Genomic DNA, 10144 nt, shown 5'->3' with positions numbered 1-10144 from the left:
TGCTCGTATTTGGGTCAGACCTATTTTAACTCCGCTGGGACCAGAGCTGAGCTGAGATGGCCTTCCGGGGCTGACACAGAGAAGTACTGGTGGGTTCAGCCTAGCTGGGTTGCTGAGGGCCCGGGGGGTGAGGGGGCAGCAGAGGGAGGAGGAGGGAGGTGTGAAGGGGGGCAGCAAGGGGCAGAGAGCCTTGACCCCCAAACCCCAGCCCATCTGGGGCCCCTTCACCCTCTCCCTTCCTGGGAGACCCCTGACACACACTTAGCTGGTGAGGAGGGGAGGGAGCCCTGGATGGAGTCTCAGGGGACATGGTTTACGTCCACCAATGTGCTGGTGTGGACTGCCTCGATTTCCCCACCTGTGTGATGACAGGCTGCTTTGGTGATGCTAACCAACATGTCCAGGTTCTTGTATCCCTACGGTTAAGAGGGGCCCTGACTTGGGGTGCCTGGGTGGCTCAGTCGGTTAAGTGTCTGACCTCCACTCGGGTCATGATCTCAGGGTCCTGGGATCGAGTCCCGCATCAGGATCGCGCTCAGCAGGGAGCCTGCTTCTCCCTCTGCCTGCCGCTCCCCCTGCTTGTGCTCTCTCTCTCTCTCTCAAATAAATAAATAAAACCTTAAAAAAAAAAAAAAAAAAGAGGATGCCTGACTGGTGTCCTGGTATAGCCGCCCATTACCTGTGTGACTCTTGTCAAGTTACAAAACCTCTCTGTGCCTGACTGTCCCCGCTGCAAAATGGGGATAAAAATAGGAGCAATCTCATGAGGCTGTTGGGAGTGAGGTGACAGATGGTACGTGAGAAGGGGCAGGTGGCCCCCGCCTGGCACGCGGTAACCGCTCGGCAGGAGGTAACCGGTGGTGGTGGCCGCGTTGCTTCCCGACTGGTCGTCCAGCCAAGGTGCCCCTCACCTCCCACCCCTCCTCAGCCCCGGCCCGAGCCACGGAGACCCGGGGCTCATTGACATTCCGACCACCGGGATCCTCACCCGGCCTGAGCAAACCTAACCCGCGTCTATCTATCACCAGATCTGGTAATTAATACCCTTGACGGTTTTTATTGGAATGAAGCAGGGCCTGCACATGACTTGCTTTTTAATTAATAACCAGTCTCTCTCCCCACTCTCCTCCCCTCCCCCTGCTGTCCTTGAGGACAGGCTGGGGTGAGGGGCCGGGAGTCACCCAGGCCAGTTCAGCCAGCTTCGGAGGGAGGGGTGAATGGCGGAGCACAGGGAGGTAGCCCTGTGGCCGTTCCCCTGCATACACCCCGAACATTCTCTGTGCCGGACGGAAGAGCTGGCTGCAGGCGGGGCCGGGCCCAGGGGATGCCCCCGACCTGGCCTCCGATCTTGGGGAGCTTGTAGCCCAGGGTGGCCAGACCCACAGGCACATCAACGCCAAGAGCAGGTGCTGGAGCAGTGTCTGAGGAGCAGAGCCAGAAACAACCAGCTCCGCCCAGAGGCACCGGGAGGGTGGTTTTGAGCGGGAGCTGCAAAGATGACGTAGTTCTCCTGGGTGGAGAAGAGGGGACACCGCTGTCCCAGGCAGCAGGAGCGGTCTGGGCAAACGCTCAGATCAGGGTGAGGTGGGATCCCTGGTGAGCACTAGGGATGGGGGAGGGGGGGTGGGGGGCGGCGAGGGACCAGGCACAGCAGGCCTTGAGCGCAGGACTGAGACTTTACCCTGGGGGTAATGGGCAGCCACAGCAGGTTATATACAGAGGAGTGACAGGGTCAGATCTGATGTGTAGAACCATCGCCTGGGTGTCCACTGTGTGAAAGGGACTGGGGAGGTCCCGAGATGTTGACACCAGGTCCAGGCTGAGGCTCTAAGGCCTGGCCACCACACCAGGGGCCCAGCAGTCTGGACCTTCTCAGCCACGGTGCCTGGCAGCCTCGCTCCAACCCCAAACTTACCTCCTCACTCCTGCTATTTTTAATGTAGCCACCTCCTTGAGATTCAAATGAGCATCTCCAATCTGGGCTCCTTTGCATAATTCCTCTCAATTAACATTTCCAAGGTGCCAAAGAAGATAGCACACACACAGCCCCAAGTGGGGACCCCGTCACTCTGGAGGGACCCGGCTTCCCGGGAGAGAAGCAAACTCCCGTTGTTCTAAAAGCTGAGCCTCAGACAGAGACTGAAATGCAAGTGCGCCTGTAGGGGCTCTTGCCTTCTCTGGGTCTCAGTTTCCCCATCTGTGAAATGAGGGGCCAGGTGGTGTGATCCCTCCTGGCTCCGAAACCACACATATAGTCTCCTTTCCTCCTGGCAAACGTGTGAGGGTAATGAGGATGATGAACCCATTTAACAGATGAGGAAAAGGAGACGAGAGAGAAGGAGGGATTTGCCTGTGGCCACTCAGGGCTTCAGTGGTGGAATTACACCTGGTGCTTTCATCTTACCGAGTAGGGTCTCCTGCGCACGATGGGCTCCCCGGGTATTTGGGGAGATCACACCCTCACGGGAAAACATGTAAGCAAAAGCGAGGCGGGTGAGCCAGGGCCATGGTCTCTGAGGGCTGAGGCAGCCAGGAAACCTTTCCTTTCGTTCTCTGGGTCTCAGCTCCAACTTGCCTCCTCCAAGAAGTCTTCCCAGATCTCTGGCCCCTTTGAGCTACTTTATCCCTGTTGTCACCTGAAGCTTTCAGGTGGTCCTCTTCTCTCAGGATGAGCTGGTCTCCTCACCAGACCATGGCTTCACAGAGGACAGGGATGGAGTCCCCTTCTTTCCTGGCCTGGCCTGGACAATCAGGACCGGCCGATCCTGAATGCTTGCATTTCCAGCACATGGCAGGACACTCCACGTGCAATGGACATGTGAATGAGCTACGCTCCCGGATGGCTGGGACCATGCTGTCTCCTCTTTTTTGGCCAACACCTCCTACTCCAGGATTTCCCTGTGCGGGGCTGAGCTTCCGGTTGGTGCTCGATAAGGCGTTTGAGGATTTAGGTCAATTTACTTCTCATCTGCAAACTGAGAATCCTTGGGCATTTTATGGAGCACCTGCTAGGTATATGGTGCAGTGGCAGACCCTGGGCCCCACAGAGGAAGCAGATCTGCCCACCCCTGTCTTCTCAGACCCGGCACACCTGGGAGTAAATACCAGGTAATTAGAGAGAGAAAGAGAGAGGAGGACAGAGAGAGAGACAGAAAAAAGAGAGAGACACTAACGGCTGAACTGGACATAAATGGTGGGAGAGGAACGGGAGACCCTTGACCCCTGAGGGGCTGGAGGTGGTGACCCAGCCCCCCACTGCCCCCCTCAGTGGGACGATCCTGAGGCATATGGGCCCCAGCTTTCAGAGGGCCCCTAGCAAGACTGAACCTTTGAACTCACCTGCTCACTAATGCATTCTTTACCGGCTTTCCTCCCTGTCCTCACAGACATCCCACGGTCACCTCCCAACTACTTGCCCCCATATCCTTGGGAAATCCAAGTGAAGACAGCCAGAATTCCTCTTTCTCTGAGATCAACTCTGCCGGGAAGGAGAAGAGGCATTTTGGACGAGGTGGGAGAAATAGACTAAGGTGGATCAGCAGAAGCCACGGGGACGAGGGGGGGTCCACAGCAGTAAAGGTTGAGACACCCCAGAAGTAAGGATCTGTAGAAAATCCTTCCATTTATTCAGTTGTCTGGACTGCACCTCATTCCAAAGAGGATTGGAGCCCACTTTTACCCACACATACATAACTCTCATGGTAGTTGGGGTCACCCTGTGTCTTATGAAGTGACGTCCCATTGCAGGAGCTTGGTCCTTAAAGTCACAGCTTCAGCCTCCCTCTGCCCGGACAAAAGCCATCCTCTGGTCTCTGTTGGGTGCAGGAGAGTAAGTTTCATGTACTGGGTTTTTATCTTTTTCTTATTGATGTGTAGGAATTCTTTATATATGATAGACCACAACTTTGTGTCAGTTATGCGCTCTGCAAATCTTTTCCCAAACTAAGATTTATCTTTCATTTTGTTTAAATGTGTTATTTATTAGAAGTTTTAGATTTTTAATTTAGTCACACTTGTCAGTATTTCTCTTTAATGCGTGCTGCATTTTGTTTTAGAAAAACTTTCTATGGCCAATTTCTGTTGGTGGCCTCCAATACCCATTCTACTCTTCTTCCTTTGTAACAGAATTTCAGGTTTTAGCTAAATGTATTGCCAATCCAGCTAAAAGATTACATTTCCTAGTCTCCTTTCCAGCTGGGTGTGACCATTATACTGACATCTAGCCAATGAAATGTGACTGAAAATGTTTTGTGGGACTTGTAGAACATGTCCCTTCCTTACCTTCCTCATTCTGCCATCCAGAAGGCAGATGTGGGCCCCTGGCTGGCTTAGTCGGTAGAGCAGGTGACTCTTGATCTCAGGGTGGTGAGTTCAAGCCCCATGTTGGGCGTGGAGCCTACGTAATAATAAATAAATAAATGGAAAAAATTTAAAAGGCAAACGTAATGGTTGGAGCTCCAGCAGTCATTTTGAATGTTGAGGTAATCTCAATATGGAAGCAACATGCTGAGGATGGCAAGACGTAGGGTTAAAAGCTTCGTTCTTTTTTTTTTTTTTTTTAGAGAGAGAGAGAGTGAGTGCATAGGAAAAGGATAAAGGGAGAGGGAGAGAGAGAATCAAGCCCACATGGGGCTCAGTCCCACGACCCTGAGATCATGACCTGAGCCAAAATCAAGTCAGAAGCTTAACTGACTGAACCACCCAGGCGCCCCAGAAGCCTCCTTCTTGATATTACTGTGAATCAGTCACATTTCTGGTTTTATTTTGTTTTGTTTTATTGCCTACCCCTAGCGTGATTATACCTGAGAAAGAGATGATCATAAATATGAGAGTTTACTATGGCTCTGGGTTTTTCTAATCGCATACACTTCCCTATCCTACATTCTCTTTTAAAAGTTTACGACTTTACTTTTCCCACATAGTTCTTGAATTCATGGGGAGCCGGGTTTTGCTTATGTGGGAGGTGGAAATCTAATTTTATTCTTTTTCCATATGGACAGCTAATTGTCCTAGCATCGTTTATTAAATAGTCCAAAACAAAATATAAGGTGTTTTGGAAGAAATTTAGTACAAGTTGCTCCAGACTTTATAGATAACATTGTAAAATTAATGTAAATTTTAAAAGCAGATAAATGGAAAGTCATACCATGCTCACGGATGGAAAGATAATTCCTGGGGTGCCTGGGTGGCTCGGTTGGTTAAGCATCTGACTCTTGATCTCAGCTCAGGTCTTGATCTCAGGGTCGTGAGATCGAGCCCTGTGTTGGGCTCTGTGCTGGGTGTGGAGTCTACTTAAAAAAAAAAAAAGAAGAAGAAGAAGAAGAGATAATTCCTTCCAGAATTAATTTATAAATTCAATGCCATCCTACTCAAATCCTGATGTGGGTTCTTCAAGTTATATATGCAAAGATAAAATAAAACAAAAACAAGCTAGGAAGTTAGGGGAAATAGCACAGGAAAATAAGATGCTGGCCAGAGGTGAGGGCTCATGAGTTTGTCAGAGGCAGGGGCCACACATTTCCCTTCGAAATTTTTGGCAACAAATACACAGGGAGACACAATCCATTTTTATCTAAAGGATAAAAAAGAAAAGGCACTTCGTTACCAGGTAAACACAATTGTTCGTGGAAGCGGTGGAGGGACTGGAGGGTACCAGCTAAGGGGCACAGGGGTTTCTTTTGGGGGGTAATGAAAATGTTCTAAAACCTAGAGATGACGGTCGCCCAACTTCGTGAATATACGAAACACCATCGAATTGCGCACTTTAAGTGGGTGAGTTGTATGGCATGCGAATTCTATCTCAAGAAAGCTGTTAAAAAAAATGAAAGGGGAACAAAGAAGAACTCACAGTAAGGCATCCTAGATGTGTGGGTGTAAGCCATGTGGCTCGCTGGCAAACCCTCGGGGATAAACTGGCTCTAAACCAGACCTCAGGAACTCAGTGGGGTGATTTGCTGAAATGAGTCGTTACCTAAAAGTCTGTAAAAGGCTGGAGCGTTTCCAAGCGCTGTGACCCCGGATGGAGTGTCTGATGGAGATAATGAAGGGGCAGGCCAGATCTGGTTCAGGCCCTGCTTGTTGCAGAATGCTTCCTTTTTTGTTAAAAAAAAAAATTTTTTTTTTTAAATTGAGGTATTACATCCAGGAAAAGTATATAAATCATCTGTGTGCAGCATATTGGATTTTATAAACTGAACACTTCCATGTGACCAGCACCCAAGTGAAGAAATAGAACATGCCAGGCCCCCAGAAGTCTCCTTAGACCTCCTGCTAGTCATTACCTTGGAGGGAGACGACCCTGACTTTGATTACTGTTGTCTGTTTTATTCCTTATCCACATGGAACTCTCCAGTATGTGCTGTTTTATCTGACATCTTTCATTTTATTTTGTGTATTGATTTTTAAGATTTTATTTATTTATTTGACACAGAGAGAGAGAGACAGCGAGAGAGGGAACACAAGCAGGAGGAGTGTGAGAGGGAGAAGCAGGCCTCCCACTGAGCAGGGAGCCCGATGCGGGGCTCCATCCCAGGACCCTGGGATCATGACCTGAGCTGAAGGCAGATGTTTAACGGACTGAATCACCCAGGCGCCCTGTGGCATCTTTCATTTTAATGGAGCAGTGCTTTTAAAAGAAAAAAACCTGTCACCCAGTTACTTAAAAAAAAAAAGAAAGAAAGAAAAGAAAATGGAGAAAAAAGCCAGTCTATTACTTTTCTGTTCTTTTTTTTTTTTTTTTTAAGATTTTATTTATTTGACAGAGAGAAACAGAGTGAGAGAGGGAACACAAGCAGGGGGAGTGGGAGAGGGAGAAGCAGGCTTCCCGCGGAGCGGGGAGCCCGATGTGGGGCTTGATCCCAGGACCCTGGGACCATGACCTGAGCCGAAGGCAGACGCTTAACGACTGAGCCACCCAGGCGCCCCTACTTTTCTGTTCTTTATAGCTGGGGGTGAGGGGTGGGAAGGAGGTGAGACAAGCCTGAAGGATGGACATTCTAGGGCATCCTCGGGACAGTGCAGAAAGTGCTGGGGAGGGGTGTCCCAATGTCACGCCTGAGCCCTGGGCCCGCATGCAAACCAATGTAGGTGACCCCAAAGATGATCCCCGTTTGGGATAGACTCTACAGGAATCCAGTGCTCCTTGACCCTCACCTGTTGGGACGATCCTTGCACGTATTTCTGCAGGGGACGATGTGAACAGTGCCCCCTGGAGTTGTGCAATATGGTGGCCCAGGTGTCACCCTGTCTTCTGGAGAGCAGGACTGGACCATCTAGGAAATCGGTGTGTCAGGGTGGCCCGACAGAAAGCTGGGCCAGGGGCAGGCCCGGCGTTGACCCTTTCCTGTCCTGCCCTCCCTCATGCCATGTATCAGCACTCCAGCATCCGGTCCGACCAGTGTCCCACCAGAGGGTGGCGGCACGGGCAGGACGTCCTGCCAAGCATTCCCTCCAGGTTGGTGGCACGCTCGTGGCAGACTCTGCCCTGACTCCAAAGGTGTGGGTGTCAAGAGACCACAGATTCCAAGACATGCAGGTCTTTAAACAAAGCCCAGGTGGCATGAGGTTCTAGGTAACCCTGTGCTTGGGTGCCAGATGCGCAGAGGGTCCACTGAGCCTCTTGGAATGAGGTTTTCGGGGTAAAAGCAGTTGTGAAAGGCGAGGAGATTCATGGGGCAGCCTGAGGGGCACCGGCAGGGACAGTGAGGGGGATGAGTGAGGGCCCCCCCCCCCACCTCCTGGAGGGCACTGGGAGCCAGGGAAGCAGAGGGTGAGAGTCTGGACCCAGCCACATGGCTTGGGATTGCCATGCCTCCCGCCACTCACTACCCGCATGACCTTGAGCAAATGTTCACCCTCCTTGGGTCTCATCTGCTCAGCTGTAAAAGGGGATTGAGGACAACCCTAGAACCCTTATTGCATGGGGGGTTGTGAGAACCTAACGGCTGGATGATTAAAGAGAAGGAATCAAGGAGAGGAATGAGCATTTTAAACTGAGAAAAATCAAAAGCCCGCAAAGACTTACCATGGATATTTTTTTTTTTTTTTAAGTATCAAGAAAAATTTCAGGTGAAAAGAACTAAAAGACCGGGCCCAACACGGTGGTGATTGTAAAATAGAAATGTGGGAGCTAAATTTCATCAAAGTCAAAATCAGCAAATATGAAGTTAAAATTTAAAACCAGGAAGTTGGGCTGAAAATTTACCGTGAACAAGAGACAGAAGTTAAGAGGTTTAAAATAAAGGGAAAATAAAGTGACAAAGTGAATGTGATTTAAGGTGGAAGATCAAAGCCTGGAGTCTGAGATTAAAAGATTAAACATGTGAGCATTAAGTTGTAAGAATTTAAGAAGATCCAGACAACCACCCACGGGACGAACAGAGATTTTCCAGAGGACAAGACCGTGAATGAACCAACACCGAGAATGAAGACACTGATGTTTATCTTCTAAACAAGATGTGCACTTTATTTTTTATTTATTTATTTGGAGGGGGCAGAAGGAGAGGGAGAGAGAATCCCAAGCAGGTACCACGCCCAACGCGGGGCCTGACTTGGGGCTCGATCTCAGGACCCTGAGATCATAACCTGAGCTGAAATCGAGAGTTGGACACTTAATCGACTGAGCCACCCAGGCGTCGCCTGACAACTATTTATTGAGCACCTACTATGTTCCAGGCACTGGGCTAAGAGTTAGGGACGTGCATGAGCTCATTGTGGGGGCCTGCCCCTGGAGAGAGACAGGTATTAGACAAGTTCCCTCTGAGGATGTCCCTTCAGACTATGGTGTGAGCATGAGGGGGTGGAGGGAAGGCAGGGGGAGGAAAGGTGTGTGTGTGTGTGTGTGTGGTCACTTGGAATGACTCCTCTGAGGGTGTGGGGTCTGAGCCAGGATCTAAGAGCCGAGCCGAGAGAGCGGGGGAGGATCCCCTACGGGGGACATGAAGGACAGAAAGTGATGAACATACTCAAGTCCAGAGATGCACACCTGGTGAGGGGCAAATGAAAATGCTCCTGGTAAATTTCAGGCTCCAGGTCTCCGGGAAATCGGAGGCAAATTTGTCTGTGTGGGTCAGAGGGCGGGTGGCCACTGCAGGGGAGAGGGAGGCTGTTAGGGGCATCTAAACGGGTGTTGGGGCAGCCCTGGAGACAGCAGGTCCTTCCCTCTGCTGGTTCGCTTGAGGGAAAGGGCAGAAAGCTTTGCTCACAGTTCCAGAGAAGATTCTAGAACTAAGTTTCCTGGTTATTTGCCCCACCCCACGTTGCCCCTCAAGTTGACTCTGGACCCCAAACTTCAGTCTTAAGACATTTTCCAGCCACTCATGGGGAGTAGGAGAGGGACCAGGGTGAGTGCCCAGAGCTGGGGTTGGCGGGGGCGGGGGGGGGGTAGTGGTGACAGAGCGTAGGGCAGAGACTCCAGGCTCAGGAGGCAGCTCTGTGGATAGGGGCAGAGCCTGGAGTCAGGACAGCAAATCAGCCCGGGGTCCTGCAGGGGCAGGGCGCAGAGGGGAGGGGGGCTGGGGGGAAGGAGGTGGGGGTGTTGGAGAGCAGCGTGATGGGAGGAGGGAGACTTTAAGTCCTGGCCTGTTGCGGTCCTGGTGATAGAATGAACATCCTCTCTCTATTGTCCCTATTATGGACACTCATAAAGAGGCCAGAACCACACCTGGGAGGCCACAGGGGGCAGAGAATTTTAGGGCCAGTTGCTGAGACATCTGGGTCCCCATTTGGTTCTGGCTTGTGATCCTGGCCCCGGGGCCTTCTGTGCTCTGGACCTCCGTGGCCCCTCCCAGCCGCAGACGGGGCTTGGGAGGGCCGAGGCTGACACCTGGTGGCGAGCAGGCAGCATCACAGGTGAGAGAGCCAGAACCGGCTTGCACAAAGCGGTGGCATGGGGGAGTCCCACTTTCTGGGAGAGGGCGGGTTTCGATCTCCAAACAGAGCCAGGGGTGCAGGTTTCACCTGTCCTCCAGCTTTCTCCCAAATTCCCTCAGGAGGAGAAGGCCAGGGCCTCCAGACCTACCTGGATGGTCTGATCAATGTCTCCCCAGGCAGGCAGAGCAAAGAGGGGGGTGGGACCAGAGAAGCCCCCCGTTCTTGAGACCACCCCTTACCAGGTGACAGACCCTGTGTTGGGAGGAGCGGATGT

Source organism: Halichoerus grypus, chromosome 6 (assembly GCF_964656455.1).
Source record: "Halichoerus grypus chromosome 6, mHalGry1.hap1.1, whole genome shotgun sequence".
Taxonomy (NCBI): domain Eukaryota; kingdom Metazoa; phylum Chordata; class Mammalia; order Carnivora; family Phocidae; genus Halichoerus; species Halichoerus grypus.
The sequence above is the reverse complement of the archived record's forward strand: the minus strand, read 5'-3'. Positions refer to the sequence as shown.